Raw genomic sequence first — 19,666 nt, 5'->3', positions numbered from 1 at the left:
ACCGCATGAACTAGCATTTGTAAATCTTATGTGATGCAATCCGTTATATAAAATGTTTTCAAAAGTTTTGCCCCCGCCGCTGCCATCCTCATACCACATACAGATGTTCTTACACTCTACACTACACACCAATTATGTGCTCTTTCGACATAGCATACTTAATGTATCTCGGTCGTATTTTGAAAGTATGCCATTGCCAAGAGTACATGATGTGTTTAGATTGATTTGATGGATAAGCCCTTTGCTGACATTTTCTCTGGTGTTTTAAATGTCCTTTCGTTGCCAATATGTTTCCAGTATTGAACAAGGTGTGATGTTCATCACAAATATTAGCAGTGCTTAATTTGTAAATTAAGAGGTGCCTGTGCTCAAAGCCCTTCTCTTAAACACGAGGCTGCTGTAATTAAATCTGCCAGCACTGAATACTGAGGCAGCGTAATCCTGAAGCCATCCCGGGCCTCTTCAGTCCACTTACGGCCACCCCTGCCCTTTCAGTTCATCCTGCAACTTTCTACTTTCTGCTTTTACTACCGTTTTAGTTTTTCCTTCTTCTGTCTTTCACATGTGTCTTTTGCTCTCAGCAAATGCTTGAGGCATAAGAATAAGCCTCGGCCCTCACAAATAAGTGCCGGTGCTCAGCACCGGAATCAACAAGCACAAATTAAGCACTGTCTAATGTAATACACAGTCAGGGTTCGTATGAGGTCATGTACACATGCACGTGCATGTTAAGAATTTCTTGGTGTTATCCTTCATGTTTGTAATTGTTTGAATGTGTTGTGGCTCGCGGTGTTTAACTGCCTGTGCGTTCCGAACGTGAAATGACAGTTTTCACTCGGAGGGCACAGGAAGAGGTCGTTACGCTGTGGGCTCCTATTTTTAGTAAGAATAAACTTTAATTCAAAGTTTAACCTCACTCTGCTTCCGAACAATTTGTTAATTACCTTGTACTTTTCATCTGGCGACGAGCGAGGTACTTGGTATTGTTCAAGAGCCCACCAGCCCTTCTTTTCTCGACGGTGTTGATTCACTTCATTTGCTTCAAGGACTTTGTCCACCTTTGTTGGAGCCCGTGATTCGGTTGATTTATTGCGGACTCGAGTGAGGTGATCTTCAATATATTTGTCTGGATTAGGGGATTTACTCCTCTCTACATCGTGAGGCAACTTTAGCGGCAATACTGGATGAGGGAGTGTTCATTTGGTGAAGTGGGTTAGACTGATTCTAAATGTCAAGAAATCGGCAAATGTGAGTCTGTTCCATTTGTAAGCGTTTTTTTTTTGTGACGCTTATGTTTATTGCCATTTTGCGTTGGATCCAGTAGTAAGAAGAAGTCTCAATTTTCATTTTCTGAAAGAAGTCATTACATTTTTGGAAACCGGATTTTATAAATATTTATATATTTGTATTTATGGCTTCTCCTCAACAAGTTGTTCAACTTCCTTCATTTTTACCTCTACCTGGGAAACCTAAAATACCATGGAGAATTTGGTATCGCTCATTTGAAAATTATTTAATTGCTATTGATGCTGAAAATTATACTCCTAAAAGAAAACTCGCAGTATTGTTTGGTTATCTTGGCACTGAAGGTCAACCAAATTTTGATAACTTACCTGTTGTGACACCTACATCTGGTGATGGAGATAATTGGTCTGTGTATACAGAAGCAGTAGAAAGGTTAAATAAAAAAATTCTGGAAGAGCCAAACGTGATGCTGGAGCGTTTCAATTTCATGAAAAGGAAACAAGAAGTGGATGAGACTGTGGAGGAGGACATTTCAGCTCTGAGAAATTTGGCTGCGAATTGTAATTTTGGTTCAGCGCTAGATACCTACATCAGAGATCAATTTGTGTACAGTTGTTTCTCTAAGAAAATACAAGAGAGGATTTTAAGTTGCAGGGATCCTCTTCTTTCTGAAGTAATTGATATGGCGAAAAGCATTGAAAGAGCAATGGTTTCATCCAAATGTATTTCTTCTGTGTTTTCTAGTAACTGTGTAATTAATTCCATCCAAGGTTCTGATTCAATTAATGCGCTTCCGCTCAAAAATAACTTTGTCAAACCGGTATATAAAAAAACAAATTTAATATGTTTCAGATGTGGTTCTACTTCGCATGTAGGCAACAGTCCTAAATGTCCGGCTTTAGGAAAAAAATGTATTAAGTGTCACAAAATAGGTCATTTTCAATCTGTGTGTAGAGGTAAGAGTGTACTTCAAGTTAGTAGTGTTCAAATGCATGATGACATTGTCACTCTGCAAAATGATTTTGATAAGATGGTTTTAACCGTTGAGTCTGCTGTTTCTATTCAACCAGGTTTCAAGTATAAAGGTCCTTTTTGTGAAGTTATCATTGCTAATTGCTACACATTGAGTATGATGGCTGATTCTGGTGCACCAGTCTCTATTATCTCGGATCAGCTTTATTACGCTCAATGGTCTGATAAGTTTCACTTGCATAAAACTGACATTTCTCCAAAGGCATATGGGGAAAACGATATCGATATGTTAGGATTTTTCATTGAAACCTTGTCATGTTTGGGTAGACAAATTACTTCTAAAATTTATGTAGCTGTCAAAGGCAAAAATATTTTGGGCTGGCAAGACTTAGCTAAGATGGGTTTGAAACTTGTTCCCGGTTCTGAGAAACCTGTACAAGTCAATGACACTCAGATTTCTTACATTGGTGATACTATTGATGATTGTGCTTTAAAATCACTGCTAGATGATTTTCAAGATGTTTTTAACTCTAAAATTGGAAAAATAGACAAGTTTGAGCATGTGATAAAATTGAAGCAGAATGTTATTCCTGTAGCTCATAAGGTCAGAGCTGTTCCGTTAAGTGTGAGAGAGGATCTAAAAAAAAATTTGGATGATTTGATCCGTGAAGGTGTAATTACTACCACTGATGCTTCTGAGTGGGTCAGTCCTATTGTTCTTGTGCGCAAAAAGGGTGGCGAGATTCGTTTGTGCGCTGATATGAGATCTCTTAACAAGAATACCTTAGTTGATTGTCACCCTTTACCAAAGATTCAAGATCTTCTTACAAATATTGGTACTGCAAAATATTTTTGTTTATTGGATCTTAAATCGGCATATCACCAAATACCTTTAGCACCAGAGTCAACTGATCTCACTATGTTTGTGACTCCATTTGGAGCATATAAGTTTTTGAGATTGCCTTTTGGGTTGGCTTCTGCTGCCAGTGTCTTTCAAAAATTTATGGATTACATATTGAAAGGAATTGAGGGAGTGCAGGCTTACCAAGATGATGTACTCATTTTTTCAAACTCTGTTGCTGAACATCTTGTCATTCTTAGAAAAGTTTTGAACTTGTTCAAAAAAGTTGGTATAACTTTAGGACTTAAAAAGTGTAAATTTCTAACTGATGAGTTGGATTATCTAGGTCATTCCATTTCTTCAGAAGGCTTTAAACCTAAGTTATCACTTACTCAAGCCATCACTGATGTTGACCCTCCAAAAGATAAAGATACACTTAGGTCGTTTCTGGGCATGACAGAATATTATTCATGATTTGTTCCAGGGTATGCTCAAGTAGTACAACCTCTACGGTCTTTGCTTAAAAAGGGCATATCTTTTGTTTGGGACAGTTCTTGCGATGAAGCTTTCAATGATATCAAACAATTGATTATAAAGGCACCAGTTTTATCATCATCAGGGGTGTGGAATTTATTAAAATATCTACTTGTCCAGGGGACAGGTTGCTTCTCAAATCTACTTGTCCTGTAAAAAGATCTACTTGTCCCTTTGGTGCCATGTAGTGTGGCGACAAATTATGGCAGCAATTAATAGCCTCTCTGATTATGCCAGGGCTACCACCATAGTAGGGCTTGAATACTTGGAGTTTCAATCGCTACTGTAGCAATTTCCTTATTTTGCCACCTTTCTGCAGATCTGCATACTGGGGCTGGAGGAAGCAGTAAGCAATAGTTTCAGGGCTGGAATGCCTTTGAGTCTGCAAACCTACTAACCTGCATGTTTTAAAGATTTTTACCAGCTTCTCTCTAATATTTTCCCATAATAAGAAAGGTTGGACATTTACTCCTGACAATGGCAGCATTAGAACTTCTTCCAAGGTTGGGAAGAAAGTGGCTGGAGGGAAAATGAACTTGCAAATGCTCAATAGATTTTCACATGAGAAAATCTACACATCGTATTTACCCATGCTAAAATACAGTTCACAAATATTTTATAGGGGTACGACATATACCATGGGTGCACTTTTGTGACTTTCTTTAAGAATTTGGGGCCACATGTAGGTAGGTTCAGATTTGTGACCTGCAAATTGCGAGTCGCAAATCCGAATGTAGGATGGTGTCCTTGACACCATCTGTGATTCGCAAGGGCTTCGCAAATGCCCACCTCATGAATAATCATGAGGTGGGTCGCAATTTGCGACCTCCTCGCGAATGGTGGCCTGCTGGAGACAGCAGACCACCATGTCTGTGACTGCTTTTCAATAAAGCAGTTTTTTTTGTTTGTTTTTGTAATGCAGCCCGTTTTCCTTAAAGGAAAACGAGATGCATAACAAAAACGAAAAATGAAACGTTTTCGTTTCATTTTTTCAGAGCAGGCAGTGGTCCTGCGGACCACTGCCTGCTCTGAATTTTTTTTTACAGTGACATTCACAATGGGGAAGGGGTCCCATGGGGATCCCTTCCCTTTTGCGAAAGTGTTAGCACCCATTTGAAATGGGTGCAAACTGCGATTGGTTTGCGCCCGCGTTCGCGGTCACAAAACAATCCTACATTGCACTGCGAGTTGCAATTAGGAAGGGAATACCCCTTACCAATTGCGAGTCGCAAACCCGTTTTGTGATTCGGTAACCAGGTTACTGAATCGCAAAACTGGGTTTGTGTATCGCAATGTGCTTTTTGCATGTCGCAAACAGCGAAAGTCGCTGTTTGCGACTTGCAAAAAGCTACCTACATGTGGGTCTTGGTCCCTAATTAGGTCTGGTGTTAACAAAGACATTTTGTTTTTATTAAACTTCTATTTCTCTCTCTTTCGGCTGGCTTAACTGTGAGCGATCGCATTCTGCTCTTCCACAAGGAGCATATTGCCACACAAAGTAGTTTTGTTCAGTGTCAGGAACTACAGTGGCAATCAGTGACGTAACAAAACTGGAGGGTGCCCCTTTGCAAAGAACATGGAGGAGCCCCCTCTCCAGACTCACTCAGGGCAGGTGCTGTGCTGGAGGGGCCCCCTGGAGGGCGGCTGCGGGGCCTTTGTTATGCCGCTGGTGGCAACGTGTGCTTTAAGAGTTCAAAAACTTTTTGGGGGGGTTTTGCCAATGTTTGTTACAATGTTGAGGGCCTGGTAGCTCCCACAAGAATAAAGTGTTACAAAAGCCATGTCAAAACAAGACACGCATTGATGAAACTAAAAGACTTATAAAAATATGTCAGATCAGTTGGCTTTGTCAGTGTTTGTTTATTTTCATGCTTCCCATAATCGTGTTGAAAATGGTTACACTGATTTTCCATTAGAAATATTTTTGGGAAATACTAGCATGCATCAACACATTTTACTAAATGACACTTCATTTGCATATAATCAGAGAGCATTCTGGGAGCATTATACTTCGCCTCTTAGCCTAAACTTTTCAAACATGTGTGTACACGTTTTATTTTTTTTTGTACTGGAACCAACGTCAGTAGTGAAGTGTGACCTTAAAACATTTATTTACAGCACTCACCCTAATAATGAAGGCTTTCAAATAATGAACCATATATACAAGTTCGAACAGCATTATCTTTTGGAAACACATTACCTCAACTGCAGAGAATTCCACTCTCTGTAAACAAGCAACCAAAGGGTTTGTGCTGCAGGGGGTTGGGCCTACTTGTCCCAAGGACAAAGTAAACATAAAAACTTGTTGCCCTTGACCCCAAACAAGATGTCCCAGGCGTCGGGCTATTGATGCTAGTCAAAAAGGGTTGGGTGCTGTTCTTTGTCAGTGGGTGTCAGGGCAGGAACGTACCGTACCATTGGATTTGCTTCCAGTAGTTTAAAGCTGGCAGAATCTCACTATAGGACAATTGAAAGAGAAGCTCTTGCGTGTTCTTGTGCTGTTGAAAAGTTCAAAACTTTTATATGGGGTACTCTATTTGAAATTTTTACAGACCATAAACCGTTATTACATTTGTTAAATGGAACTGGTAAAGCGTCTTCCAGATTGGTTAGGTTACTTTCTCGGCTACAAGAGTTCAATTTTGAAATTAAGTATATTTCTGGAGGTCGAAATGTCGGGGCGGACTCCCTGTCCCGAATGCCACTACAAAGTGTTGGTTTAGATGATAATGATGAAACAGAAGCAGTTGTGGCAATCATTGAGGATGTTTTGGACTCTGTGGGTAGTATTCAATATAAAGATTGGATGGATGCATCTCAAAAGGATGCAGTTTTGCAGAAAGCAATAAGTTATGTGAGAGAAGGGTGGCCAAAAGAACACTCTTTGCCTGACTCTTTAAAACCCTTTGCCCAAATTTCAGCTGAACTTTCGTTAGTAGAAGGAGTTTTGATGCGTGCAGATCTTTGTATTCCACCAGCATCTTTACGCAGTAGTTTAATTGAGTCTGCTCATCAAGGGCACCTAGGTATTGGAGGAACTTGTAGAATCTTAAAAGAATATTTTTGGTGGCCTTCAATGGATAAGATGGTGTCTCAATGGATTGACAAACGTGAAACTTGCTTGTTATCTGATAAACACTGGAAAACTTCACAGACACCATTACATTGCGTTCCGGTCCCTGTTGAGTCTTGGAACAAAATTGCATTGGATATTGCAGGTCCTTTTGATTTGTTACCCCATGAACAAAGATTTCTTATGGCAATGGTTGACTACTATTCTAAATGGGTTTATTTTGAGTTCACATATACGCCCAACACAGCCTCTGTGATAAAGTTTTTACACAGGATTTTTAATATTGAAGGGGCACCAAAAGAATTGGTTACCGATAATGACTCACATTTCACCTCAACTCAAATGAAAAACTTTTTAGATTCATATAACATTAAACATCTCAGAGTTGCATTGTATTCCCCTTCTTCAAATGGTCTGGTAGAAACAATGAACAGATTTTTGAAGGAGGGGATACAAACTGCGCTTGCTATTAATACTTCGGTGGAAAATTTTCTGAATAAAAAGGTTTGGTCTTATTTGATCACCCCGCATTCCACTACAGGGGTTTCTCCGTTTAGGCTGTTGCGGAAAAGGGATCCTAGGACTGTAGTCTGTCCTGATTGGATTAAAAACTTAGCAGGGCAACCAAAATGTTATTCTTGTTTAGATTCAAATAGAATGAGAATTAATGCAACAACCAAACAAAATTAGCAGAAAAGTCATTTTGATGCCACGCATCGTGTAAGAGAACAGAGTTTTACAGTGGGTGATTGGGTTTTAATCAAAAGTCCTGTTAGAGTTAAAAAAGGATCTTCTATTTATTCTTCACCAGTACGCATATTGAAAGTATCTAAAGGGTCCTTATTATTGGATAAAAAGGGGTGGTGGAGTAAAAGATGTGTAGTTAAACTGTCTTATGAATAAGCAAGAAAGATTTTGGATAACAAAAACATCCAGGAAAATGGTTTACAAGATACATCTCATCTGTTTTTTAATCATAAGCAAAGTGTTGATGTACTGAATGGTTCGGAAGCTTTTCATTCATTAGAACATGGTGAAGAAATTTTAGACTCTAGTTCTTGTGATTCAGAATTTAATCGGTCTGTTGCAGAGTCTTCACAGGTTGCCAAAGAAAGTATTCACTCTCATGATGAAGCTTGCAGGACATCACGTAATGTTTCTGTACCGTCATGATACAAAGATTTCTTTCTGTACTAATGTGCTATAAAATAGAATGTTTTGTTTGCAAAAGGGAAAGAAGATGTAATGTAATACACAGTCAGGGTTCGTCTGAGGTCATGTACACATGCACATGCATGTTAAGAATTTCTTGGTGTTATCCTTCATGTTTGTAATTGTTTGAATGTGTTGTGGCTCGCGGTGTTTAACTCCCTGTGCGTTCCGAACGTGAAATGACAGTTTTCACTCGGAGGGCACAGGAAGAGGTTGTTACGCTGTGGGCTCCTATTTTTAGTAAGAATAAACTTTAATTCAAAGTTTAACCTCACTCTGCTTCCGAACAATTTGTTAATTACCTTGTACTTTTCACACTGGCTCTTAGATCAACGGGCATTCATTAGTCCTGTGAGTTCTGAGGTCTCCATTTGCTTGTTGAAATTTTCACCACGCATCTTCTTCAAATTCTTTCTTAATGTCCGCGTGTCGGTGGCGTGGTCTTCTATGAACCTGAAGAAGCTGTGGGTGGTAAAAGGAGAAGAATACTTAGAGATCCCTCTGCACCATGTCATTTGGTTACCCAAAAATATTGTAAGCAACCGAGTGCTCCCCTGAGAATGACGGCAGCACTCCTGGGCCACTGGCACTACATTACTCGGAAGAACTGTTTGTTTATAACGCCCTTTCGGTTGTCCCCTGTGGTTTAAAATCCCGAGTTGTATCCCTGAATCTTGAACAAGAAATTCAGATAATCGCAAAGGTATAGTCCGCTGGTTAGGGGATACCTATACAGAAAGGTCAAATCAGAGATTGTGACTACCAGACATCTTCTCTAATTGACACTAGAAATTCCGGATCCCCCAGTTGCGCCATTAAGCAAGAAATCCCGAGACTGCTGCACTGAGCAACAGAGACTTCACTCTTTTAGAAAAGTTTTTTTTTAAATGGTCAATTACAAAAGGCACTTCACTATTCTATAAAAAGGAACTGGATTGACAGATCCTGGAAGATTCTTGGTCTATTAAGTGGATAAGGGTTGCCAAGACACCCATGTGTGTGAAATATAATGAAAACGGGTACTACAGTGTCTATCAGTGGGTTATGAGCAACTCGCTTCACTAATGCAAGTCTTAACAAGGCAAATCTCTTTTTAGATATGTACACTCCTCTCACAATAGTCTCTATTTAGGCTTCAGACCTCTAACTCCATTGCTTCTTGTTGAATGGTGATACTCCTGGGCACTGAAGGAACGACGCAGTGATGCTCTTTAAAACAATCTCATCCAGTATTTGTCTGCCTGACTCTTATGCACAATCCGTTGGATCCCTGGGCGTCTGTTGTCTGCATACTCCCTTATTTTCATCAAATAATAGTTTTTACGTGTCTCAGTAACTGCTAACCTAGCAAATGGCTCCTCGTACAAAGAGCATCGCTCATTAATTCACTATCCTACTTGTGTAGGACGTACAGCGGTGCCAGACTTTTGGTGAGTAACAATTACGCCTGATTCCTTTACACTTGTCATATGGTCGTTGCTGCCACCTTGTGTGCAGCAACGTCTCTTTGCAGAAATACACTTAAAATAATGTTAATGCATTAGGGACAGGTATTGAGACAGCACTTCCTGGCAGCACAGGCCAGGTCAAGCCGGGCCTCAAGCTCACTGGCTTTAAAACCAAACAGCCTGATGCCCTTCTATGGGGCGCAGCACTACAATTATGCAAACGTGGGCCACTTATTGCTGCCTCTCATTCCCCCATCTGTGTGTGGTGAGCACTGTCACCGTCTAAACCTGCTTTTTTTGGGAAGACTGCCTGCTGGAGGAACCTACTTCAGAGAGATGGGTACTGGGAAGCTTAGAATGCACGTTTATATAGGAATTGGTTTAGTGCAGATTTAGGTACAGCTCAGTGGTGCGCTGACCAGTAGTGGGTGGTGATATGCAATGGGAAGCACTGGGGATGTTGGCCATATAGAATGGGGATGAGGATGAAGGCAGGAGATGGGGTTGTCCACCAAGGGCAGTGGGGAGGTGGCAGAGAAAGGAGGGAGCAGAGGAAGAGAGAGCATCCCTGTGACGGGATCTTCATAACTGTCAAAGAGTACTAACTTTGCACTTGAGAGCCAGTGAAAGCAATGCACTCTTCCATCTCTCACTGCCTCCACCAGTGATTGCACACAAAACATAAGAGCCAGTAGTAAAAATCAGAAAGAGGAATGGGATAAGAGAGAACTGAAACATTGGACTCCTGCACCCAGACTTATCACTTATGCCGGGCACTAAATTCTGGATATCTGAAAGTAAATCAGAAATCTTTAGTAACTTCACTAAACTGTAATAGTGAATGGGTATACCTTAGCAATGTTTGTGTAACCATCTCACTGTCCTTTTATGTGGAATTTGGTATTCATGAAAAAAACATACAAGAGATCTGTATGTTCATCAAGTCTTCTCTCTGTGAGTAAAATAACTACCTCACTTGGCACATTTTGTGGAAAATGACAAGAATTATTGGAACCCTTACACATAATCATAAATACATCGCACGTTCTAATTTATGAATTCTTCCTGTTCCATTACAGAATATTCTGTAGTTAATTTGGCAATACTACAGTTTAGAGAAATGGTCAAGTAAAATGGTCAAAATAGTTCAGTGTTTTTTTACAACATGATTCAACATTGAGAACACTCTTCTTTAATCACATTGTACTCCAAATAGTTCCAAAAGGAGGCAATAGTTATTTACAGTGGAAATCCTAGATCTGCATAGCACAGTCCTTACCAGAGCAGCACTGTATTGAGATTACCTATAAAAGTTATTATAGACTACGAGGGAAGATTTCCCCCTAAATCCAAGATGGCCACCATGTCTCCAAACAATACGAGAGCTCATGGCCGGCTGCAAAATGTTTTTTGTGTTGGGGCACTATCATGTAGTTCATTCTCCATGCAGGCGAAGCTGCTCTCCAGACAGCGCTGACACTCTGCAAGGAGCGCCAGCCTTTCCTTCCCTGAGATTGGCTCTGGACAAGCAGGTTTGCAGCATCACTCATCGTGCTCACCGAGTCTTAAGTGGTAAGCCGTGTCTCTAGCTATGCTTCCTGATGCTCTCCTGTGGACTTGTCACAATTTCTCCCTTGCATTGACGATCATGGTCTGAAAGTCAAGTGCTCACCATGGAAACTCTGAAGAAAGAGAAATGTTTTTTATAGAATTAATTACCGCCATGGCGGAGGTTGGCGGTAGCACCGCCAACAGGCTGGCGGTGCTCCGCCGGGCATTCTGACCGCGGCGGTACAGCCGCGGCCAGAAGCGGAAAGCCGGCGGTGTACTGCCGACTTTCCGCTGCCCGTGGGAATCCGCCATGGCGGCGCAGCTTGCTGCGCCGCCATGGGGATTCTGACAGCCCATACCGCCATCCTGTTCCTGGCGGTTCACCCGCCTGGGGGCCCCACAAAGAATTTCAGTGTCTGCTTTGCAGACACTGAAATTCGCGACGGGTGCAACTGCACCCGTCGCACCTTCCCACTCTGCCGGCTCCATTCTGAGCCGGCTTCCTCGTGGGAAGGGTGTTTCCCGCTGGGCTGGCAGGCGGACTTTCGGCGGTCGCCCGCCAGCCCAGTGGGAAAGCCAGAATGACTGCCGCGGTCGTTTGACCGCGGAGCGGTCTTTCGGCGGGAACCGCTTGGCGGGCGGCGACCGCCGTCCGCCGCGGTCAGAATCACCCCCTTAGTCTGAAAGAACTGCTAAAAACAGAGTGTTGGAAAAACTGATTTGACCCATTTTGAACCTAGGAACTAACACCAATACACACATCGAGCCTGGACTAATTTGACACACCACTAACAAACCAGCATCGAGCTGAGTCCCCTGGAACCTCCTTAGCTTGATCATTTTTTTCCTGCCAAAGCATGCCCAGTCTCTTCAACAGCAAGTTGCGATGTTGATGCTAAGAATTAGAGCTTATGCCGGACTGGCTTCAGTCTTGCCATAATAGTCATCATTGACCAGCTGGTCTTACAGAAGCTACTCCTATTTCTCAATAAATTATTTGACTTTCCAAGACAAATGTTTGACTCCTTCAAGGTGAAGCTTCACCATTTGCTTTTTTTTAGGAATTATATTTTGGTTTGTAAAGCATTACAAAAATAAGAAAAGTGAAGTCAAAGTTAAAAATAATAAAACAAGTCCTTAGTCTATTGTTGGTCCTAACTATGAACGCTAAAATTATATTAGTCACAATTAATAGAGGCTAAGACAATAGTCAATATCTATGGGAATAGAAGGTTATCTTAACATTTGTCCAGCATATTGCGTAAAGTTACCAAACCTGAGTACTAATTGCTGGTTGTCACCTTTCATAGCACAGCTAATGTCTTCATTGCATCCTCGAACTCTAAGTTTATAGAAGATTGGACACAACTATTTTTTATGTGAGTACAAAAGAGTAGGATGTATACAAGTAATATGCATTAAGGTCTTAACTTTATTACATCAGAGTCTGCACTCTTTACTAGCTGATTTCCGTCACAATGGCTCATTCTCCCTTAAACTAGAGAGGCTAAAATGAATTTTAGTGAAGTGTTCATGGCAGCCCAGGAGGTCATCTACATAGTTGTTAAGATGAAGATATGTAATAATCGTCTACTTGAAAACAATTTTTAATGGAACAAAACAAGACTGCTGCCTCTTACCACTTCTCTTTGAGCTCGTTTGGAAACCTCAAACATTTGTAGTAAGATAGGACAACCAAATTGCTAGAATAAGGTATGTGGATCTACAACTTAAACAGTTAGTACATGCAGATGAAATGGTATTCATCTTGTAGTTCATGCTTATGTTGATTCCCACATTACCTGAATTGATATCTTCTTTGGAAAGGTGTCTGGCTGAAGAATAAATTGGAATACATCAATAACTAGTTCCACATTTAAGAACCAGTATGGCCAATTTACCTCTTATAGAAAGATTAATATGTGAAGTACATGGGAATCAATGTTTCATTTGATCTGTCTCAAGAAGATATTTTCACAAAATTTGGAGCAATTAATGAAACATTCCAAATTGTGCAACAGAAAAGAAGGCACTTCCCAGGTTCCTATTTATATACTATAAAACTTACCAACATAGTGCCAAATAATTAATTCCAACAAATAGACCAATTGTTGATCACCTTTCTTCATGCAGGGAGTGCTGAGGTGACAGTTTCTTTGTCTAAATTACAAATTCACTGCCACAGGGGCAGGTTTGGCTTTCAGCATCTGGAAGCTTATCATCAAAAGGTTGTCCCACAACAAACAAAGACAGTAACAATATTTTTCTAACCTGAAATGGCCAACTGGGTAATTTAGGAGAGTTTGGAAACAAATAACATCGCTTACTTAAATACTCTCAGGTAAGAAACATCTAGTAGAGCAATTGCTCAACTCCTCACAGTGATATGGACACAATACCTAATTTGCAACCTAGCAAGAAAGCTAAAGCTAATTTTGGATCCCTTGTTTAGAAGCTTCCCATTTGGAATTATAGCAGTACTAAATTACTCAAGATACTTAGTTGATAGTCATAGTGTAAATCAGGAATCAGCCTCATTCACCAAATATGGAAGGAAGCAACTGTGTGTTTATTTGAAGAAATTCCGCAGTCCTACATGATAGATACTACAAAGGAAGGAACATATGATATAATCAACTGAAACAATGCCTTCGAGAAGCCTTAAGAAGGGGAAGAATTGGAAGCAACATATTTTATTCTTTCAGCATTACTTTTCATACCTGACTAGGAAAATCATCCACCATCTGCCTCCGATATCTGCATAAATCTTGCCTACAATTATCTTCACAGGCACAATCATGACTGGGGAACAGAAACATGTGAAATGGTACACTCAGAGGACTGGTTACAGTACTGTACTGGAGTAATCTAAGTGGGTGATGATGTCAAACTCAAGTGATTGTAGCAAAGAATTCTGTGGAAAGTTGACTGCTCCTGAGCAAAACTATATAAACTACATCTGTATAACAATGACTGATGCTGGAATTGTAAGTGACCGACGAGTGACTTAACTCACTTGTTTGTTTGCTGTCCAGTAGTCTAGCGCTATAGGTAAGAAAAGTTTGTGAGTATAAAAAGAGTAACTAGTTTGAACTTGCAGCTAGGGAAACGAAGTATTCAGTTTATGTTTAGTGATTTGGTTCAACAAGGTTCAAAGCTATAGTGGAAAAGGAGAATAGATTACTAGAGATTTAATGGTGTAGAAAATCCTCTTTCAATTGGGAAAATAATATTAAGTTAGATGTATTTTCGGGGCTGCAAGATTTAGCTAAGGTCACCTGAATGAAACATCTCTTTTTTAAACGTAATAACACATTGAGTAAATGTGGGATAGCATGGGACATATTCTTATATTTCTGTGTTACAGTTTAATAACTATATTGTTCGAAGATCAGTGTTATACCTTTAACCTCCCTTTCTTCTTTGCTTCATTCTGTACTTGTGTTAGGTTATATAGTCAGTAGCTAAATGGCTCAATGGATTACATGTTTTTGCCTCAAATTATAATTTTAATTTGTAAAAATACATTCTTTTATATTTGTACAAGCGTACACTACTAGCTGTTATTGTAAATGTTATTTCCCCTCTTGAATTTCATATTAGACAAAAATCACTTTTCATAGACGAAAACAAGCAACTCCAAAAAGTATTGCAAAAAATCGTTAAAAAGTCCATGTGAAATGATTGCAACTCCACTCCTCCCTAAATATGGCAGGAACATTGTACACACTGTGGTCTTGCTTAAAGCGCTAACATTTGGGTGGTGGAGGAACAGAAGATGGGAATTTGCTTAATACATGGCAGCGATTTGTGACAGCGCATTCTTAAGGGATAAGAAACCATGAAGTGAATAATGGCACGGCACACTGGACTTTTCATGGCTGCCTTTAATGGCGCTGTGATTGGTCAAGACGGGGCACTAGCAAAAACTGCTCCAAATTTGGATGGACAAGACTGTGGCCCTCATTCTGACCCTGGCGGTTTGAAACCGCCAGGGCAGCGGGCCGCGGAAGCACCGCCAACAGGCTGGCGGTGCTTCATGGGCAATTCTGACCGCGGCGGTAAAGCCGCGGTCAGAAAAGGGCAACCGGCGGTTTTGCCGCCGGTTTACCCCTGGCCCAGGGAATCCTCCATTGCAGTGCCGCCATGGGGATTCCGACCCCCTTCCCGCCAGCCTGTTCGCGGTGTATGGGCCCCCTAACAGGGCCCCATAATGATTTTCAGTGTCTGCTTTGCAGACACTGAAAATCGCGACGGGTGCAACTGCACCCGTCGCACCCCTGCAAATCCGCCGGCTCCATTCGGAGCCGGCTTCCTCTTTGCAGGGGCTTTCCCCCTGGGCCGGCGGGCGATCTTCTTGAGCGGGAAAGTTGGAATCACCGCCGCAGTCATTTGACCGCGGTGCGGTGTGTGGGCGGTTTCCGCCCGCCGGGGGCGGAATGACCCCCTGTGTGTCTAATCTGTGTCTGGTAAGAGCCCTAAATAATGACTGATCACATTTTGGGAAACGCTTTGTGCTTGCCTGGTGATGATAAAAGTTAGGGAAAGTGCCAGACAGTTAAGTAGGCAGGATGTTTTCTGGAATCTGAACTTAGGACAATAAATAATAGGGTCCCTCTAAGATTGAATCTCAGCATCTTCACACTGTAGGAGCAGTTGTAACAGATGTTGCCACATCTCTTCAAGAGATGCATTGGTGTAGCCCATTTACTTTAGAAGTTACAAATAGAAAAAGGCACATTGGAGTTTTGGCTTACCCACATTTTTTCTATGCTAATCCCAGTGAAGTAAATGAATCAGTCAGTGACTCAATATTTGTCACTCAAGTGTAGTATTTTCTCAGTTTTCAGCTGTTTGGACTATCACAACCCTGTTCATGTTGCACAAGAATATGGCATAAGCACTGAGTGATCCATTCAAGATATCACAGCGTTTTATTTAGTAAAACAAAATCTTGAGGAGGGGAAAAAATCTGCTGTTAGGTGGAGAACATTAGGCCGTGATTACACAGCTCCTGTTACTTTTCTCGTCCTGCCTCTTGGAGTGAGGCATTCCAGATAACCTTGTGCAGGGAGTTACTATTATTTGTAGTGTCACATGAATCCTTTAGATCCCTCTTTTCCCTCCAAGGCACTCTTCCCTGAGTGCTCCACTATTCTCGGAAGGACCACCGGCCTCCCAGAATACCCTAATTTTGTTTTCCCAGAGACTTTATTATGTGTCCTCCCACCTGCATTCCAGGATGCCACTGATGTGCTCAAGACAGCTGTAGTCGTAGGACGGTAACCATCTACTGCAGGTATTCCTATCCATGTTTATCCTTTTGATTTCGCCATGCTTCTCCACAATTAGTACCCTTGGTCTAGCACTAGGAAGAGAAAGGCAGGCTGTTCTGCAAAAAGGGAAATTGGGCACACATTAAAGTGGTAGTATCTCTCAAAATGCAAATTACTTATACTTTCAAACTCTTGTGTGATAAGCAGTCTGTCAGTGGGTTCTGTAATTTCCCGGAATATCACACCAAGTTCACTTAGCCAGCATCTGTAGAAACAGTCAGTATGCCAGTGCCTTCTGTAGATATCAATACTAATGCCACCACCAGAATTGTCTGGTGCCGTATCTCCATGTCCCACCTGCACCCTTACGCTTTGTCCACCTCCCATGCCTTCGTTTTGTAGATGCATTTACATAGTGCTTCATACTCCTGATAATGCATACAGATAGCACATTGTATTGTGGGTGTGCTTAGATGAAAGAAATTGTCTCTGATCACATATATGCCAGTAGTGTGTTGATGTTGTGTGAAGACCAGTGTTGTGCTTTTATTCAGCTTTTGTCACCGCATCTTTTCAAGTGAAATGAGTATGAGTAAGAGGGAGGACTCTTAAGCTTCTAAGCAGTACCATTCCAAATCTGTGTCAAATATTTTTCTGTAGAAAAGATAGAATGTGGCTTTCCACAGATTGTTTTAGGTCATGCATATTAGGGACATATTTCATATTTTCAGAAGATTTGTGAAATTTTAGTAATTCTTTGCAGATCAAGTATCTTATAAGGAGAATAAATGTTTAGAAACATCAGAAAGGAAGGAGTAAACTAGAGTTTATGAGGCAGAGCCTCAGTGGCAGCTATTAATAGAGAACTGCAACAGCACAGGCAGCGGCTGAGCTACTCTGGAATTATAATGCCCAGCTAGCTCAGCTGCAAATGGGGCTGAACAGTGGGCACCCGAATAGTACGTTTATGAGGAAAGGCACCCATCCTAAGTCACTGAGTCACCTATTGACGCCTATGCTCTAAAACTGAATGTAACACACTTGTGTGCTTGCTGTGCTGTTAGATGTAGAAACATGCAAAACGAAGCTTGAGGAAAGGTGTATGAGGGTGCAATCCTAAGAAAGGTTCCAGAGAGGTGTATGAAGGAGACAGAAGCCTTGACAACAGAAATTTTAGCTGATGAGAGATGGCCATGGGTAGCAGTGTGGCCCTACTTACTTCAGTTCACTTGTTTTCTAAGCAATGAGAAATGTTGAAAATAACTAGAATTAGGGCAGTTTGATATACTACACTCAATATTTGTAGGAAAGGACATTCTTATTTTGCCATTGTAGATAGGCGAAATCAGGGAATTTTTGGGAGAGGGTGGCAGCAAACAACACACGACTGACAAAGACCAATCTTTCAGCCATGTAGGGTGGGCGGGGAAGAGGCAGGATTAATGTGGTGTTGTCATAGACCTCGCTATCATGGTACTTTTTGAGGGAAGGGCAATTGTTAACGTGGCATGCTAAAAATAGCACACACCCTTGCATCATGGCTTCTGCATACAGAGATACCATACTGTTTTATGTAGGTGGCCCATCTAGGTCTTGGGAATTACTGCTCGTTAGAGAGTTTTTATATACTGGACAAAATGAGAGGCTGCAGAGTGTTGGGAGTATTGAGGCAGTTGCAAGAAGGGACAATATATTCTGCACATTATATGCATATTCTTACATGTGGCAGTGAGGTGTAACATAGCTGAAACATTAACTTTGTAACAGGTGGGATAATCTTGGAGAAATAGAACTGAATATGCTAGTGAGGTCTTTACTGCAACACAATTTCCTATAAATGTCTGCCCTTGCAGTAGTGGCAAGATTGTTTGGGGGTGAGGGGTGGTGGAGTGCAACAGAAAGACACACCAGGTTCAGCAAAACAAACTTGACAAATATGCCTACTTCAGATTGGGCCCTGGGAAGGGCCCTGCAGGCATATTCAGGGAGACCCTGGGATGACTCCTCTTTTGAACAATCATCAGCAGATGTACTGCTGACTGTTAGGGAATCAAGATATACTTTGTAACAAAAGATAGAAACAGTTGTGAATTAATTCAACGTCTATAGGGCCAATTTCAGAAAAATAGAAAAGACTGTTGTTGAACATTCAGTCAAGGATAATGTAGATTTTCCTAGTCTATGACGGAAAGTCTTAATTTTATTAAAGACACGGAGGCGAGTATTATGCGTTTCTTTTCTTACTTTATTCGATAGCAGCAGTCAAGAAAAACTACAAATCCCATGAGGCTAACCATGAACAGCCAATGGGATTCAAAACGTAGTTCCAAACATAATAACCAATAGGGGTACACATGTAGCATTATGATGTCACTTGAGGGCGAGCAGCCCTCTTTTCTTGCGAAAGAAGTCAATCAGAAGTAAATAAAGGGAATAAGGAACAAAGAATATACAGAGCCATAACAAAGGCTAACACATCATCCACTGAGGTAGATACGCTCCGAAAATCCAGATGATGACATTCCAGAACTTGGAGGGATCGAAGAGTTTGGCTGAAACATAGCGTTGGAGCATGATGGACAGCTAGGAAGCCGGTTGATTGGTGGAAACTGGCGCTGGAAGAAAGGGAGGGAGAAAAATAGTTATACCAGAGGTGGGATAATACTCACCTCCGTGTCTTTAATAAAATGAAGACTTTCCATCATAGACTAGGAAAATCTACATTTCATGTCAAGACCGGAGGCTCCTATTATGCGAGTTTAAAGCATATTAATTACATTGAATGACACATTATCAACAGGCTTGCAATAAAAAACTTTAAATATATTATCATTAGACCAATCCGCAGATTTCAGAATATCCTCCTGGCGGGAACCAGCCCAAAAGGCTTTGGAAGCCATAGCAACATGGAAGTGTCAATACCCGCTAAGGACATGATCCATCTAACCCAGCGGACTAAAGTAGCGGCAGAAACAGGATTATAGGGTTTCCTAAAGGAGATAAAGAGTTGGGAAACAGAGGATGTTCTCAAATCTGCAGTCTTTTGTTCATAAACCTTTAAACATTGACCCACACACAATTTCGGATGTTGTGGAAAATAGGGATAGAAAACTGACGTTAGGTTAGTCTTAGTTCGTCGTACCACAGAGAATAACACTCCCGAAGGAGTGAACTGACGGTTGGAGATGTCCAAAGCTTTGACGTCAGGCAGTCGTTTGATAGAAATGAGGCATAATAACATTGTTAATTTAGCAGATAACATTTTCAAGGATAGAACAGAATTATCAGGTAATGACACCAGGAACTTCAAAACAAAATTAATGTCCCACAACTGACTATATTTAGGTAAAGGAGGTTTGGAAAATTTTCCTCCCTTCAAAAGTCGGCAGACAAACGGATGTTCTCCTACCGGTTTTCCGTTGACATGGATACGATTAGAGGATATGGCTGACCTGTAAAGGTTGATAGTTCGGAAGGCCTTACTGGCTTCTGCGGCAAAAAAATTGACTATAAA

General features: G+C 41.1%; 1 protein-coding gene across 2 annotated transcripts in view; it reads left to right on the top strand.

The window, feature by feature from the left end:
- Positions 1-19,666, top strand: part of LDAH (lipid droplet associated hydrolase) — a 711,314-nt gene that overhangs the window by 504 nt on the left and 691,144 nt on the right. The window lies entirely within an intron of this gene.

Source organism: Pleurodeles waltl, chromosome 5, assembly GCF_031143425.1.
Source record: "Pleurodeles waltl isolate 20211129_DDA chromosome 5, aPleWal1.hap1.20221129, whole genome shotgun sequence".
NCBI lineage: Eukaryota > Metazoa > Chordata > Amphibia > Caudata > Salamandridae > Pleurodeles > Pleurodeles waltl.
Note: the sequence above shows the minus strand (reverse complement) of the source record. Positions and strands in the feature narration are given on the sequence as shown.